General features: G+C 36.3%; 1 long non-coding RNA gene across 1 annotated transcript in view; it reads right to left on the minus strand.

Annotated features, from left to right (window-relative positions):
- LOC128250445 (uncharacterized) overlaps positions 1–693 on the minus strand; it is a 3,448-nt gene extending 2,755 nt beyond the window's left edge. Inside the window, exons 1-2 of the long non-coding RNA XR_008266460.1 lie at positions 641–693; positions 71–118 (exon numbers count right to left, since the gene is read on the minus strand). This is a non-coding gene — a long non-coding RNA (uncharacterized LOC128250445). The remainder of the gene's footprint in view (positions 1–70; positions 119–640) is intronic.
- Between the last annotated feature and the right edge of the window lie 1,297 nt (positions 694–1,990).

The raw sequence follows: 1,990 nt of genomic DNA on the forward strand, positions 1-1,990 counted from the left end.
GAACTGAAAATACTATGACTTCAGCAAAATATAATAAACCCAAATAAATTCACTGAAAAATAATACTTACCTTTCTAGAGTTTCATCAATTCCCCTGTTTCTTTCATTTATACCATTTCTACAGAATTTGAAATATTAGCCATTATTATATCTTTATTCCATATTTATTTCATATTATAAAACTAAGCAAGTATATTTTAGGTTTAAATTTAAACAGGTCCAGCCTTGTTACTCAAAATCAAAACGGTGAAAATTCAATCACGAGTTGCAAGGAACAGTGTGAATAATTAGTTTGGTGGGAAAGGAGATCATTGAGAAAAGAAAGATGAAATGCCTGGTAGAGACAAAATTCAGATTAGGAATTCGTGGGAAGCTTCTAATCAATAGAGCAATATTGTAGTTGTATAAATGAAGGTTAGGCATGATAAAGATGACATATGATTTAAAGATTTTCAGCTCTCACCATCCCACCTGGTTACTCCAGGACTAATAATATTGTAAGATCTACAGTATCTGTAATCAGACTTTGTTTTATCAAGTCAGCAATGTAAGGAATTTTCCATCATGGGAAGAAAGAAGATTGAAGATTTTCAACAAAATATATTTAAACCCAATTTATTCAATGAAAAGTGTTACTTACATTGCTTCAGCATCTTGATTTCTTTTCTTTTGACTTTCTCTAACATTTGTCCTAAAAGAAAAACATAGATTATAACATTTTTTGTTTCTTATTCTAGAATTATTTCACAGAAATAGACACCATTTTGAAAATGAAATATAGTCAGAACATGATTGTTTTTTATGGGGAATAAATTGCTCAACTGATTGGGAAGAGATTTAAACTGGATGAGATGCAATTCTATATTGTGCCATAAAGAAACACAACTAGTGCTGTCCTCGTGCTAAGGCAATTGCAGGAGAAGTATGTAGCCCTGAATAAACCATTGTATCTGGCTGTTATAGAACTGGAAAAAGACTTTCAAGTAGAAGCCTCTATCCTTGCCTATTGTCGACCTAAGAAAGCCTTGGACAGATGCTATTGCCCCTTCATCTGGTGGTCAATGCAGAAGGCATGGATTGATGAGTTGTTTGAGACCATACAAGCCATGTACAAGCATGATCTCAATATGTTGATGCAATGAGTATAGCAATGAATTTAGTGTACAGCTGAGCATTCACCAAAGACAAGTCCCACCCCGTCTTCTTTTTCTCATAGTCCTCAAGGACATAGCAGAGGAATTTAAGTCTGGTGCCCTTAGCAAGACCTGAAATGCTGATCAATTTTTTTCTCATAGCTGAACTGTTAGATGAAATCAAGAGGAAATTTCAGGTCAGAAATCAAATAGCCTTATCATTAATTTAGCTAAGAGCAAAATTCTAATGAACTGTACACAGACAAATCACAAATCCCTTCAGGGAGATAGCCTTGCTCAAAATGTAGAAAAGGTGTTGGTAGAAACTCCATACAGTGTATCCAGTGCAAGTTCTGTACACATAAATGGTGCAGTAGTATCATGGGAAAATGAACAATTCAAGTAGACATTCTGTGTGACAGATATGCAGGTAAAATAATTACTAAGTGTGTACAGAGGAGAGACTCCCTCAAATGACAGGGGTAATTCTCAGAAATAGTAATCAAATTCTGTTATCCAGGCCACCATGTTAGCAGTGGAGGACGAATTTTGGAAGCATAATTGCTAGAATAAGAACAGGCCGATCAAAGTTAAGGGTACCAGCATTTTCTGGGAGTAAAGGGTGTCTCCCTTGGAGTCATCATCATCATCATCATCATCATTTAACGTCCGCTTTCCATGCTAGCATGGGTTGGACGATTTGACTGAGGACTGGTGAAACCGGATGGCAACACCAGGCTCCAATCTAATTTGGCAGAGTTTCTACAGCTGGATGCCCTTCCTAACGCCAACCACTCAGAGAGTGTAGTGGGTGCTTTTACGTGTCACCCGCACGAAAACGATACATTTATAAATTC

The sequence above is a fragment of the Octopus bimaculoides genome, chromosome 2 (assembly GCF_001194135.2).
Source record: "Octopus bimaculoides isolate UCB-OBI-ISO-001 chromosome 2, ASM119413v2, whole genome shotgun sequence".
NCBI classification, from domain to species: domain Eukaryota; kingdom Metazoa; phylum Mollusca; class Cephalopoda; order Octopoda; family Octopodidae; genus Octopus; species Octopus bimaculoides.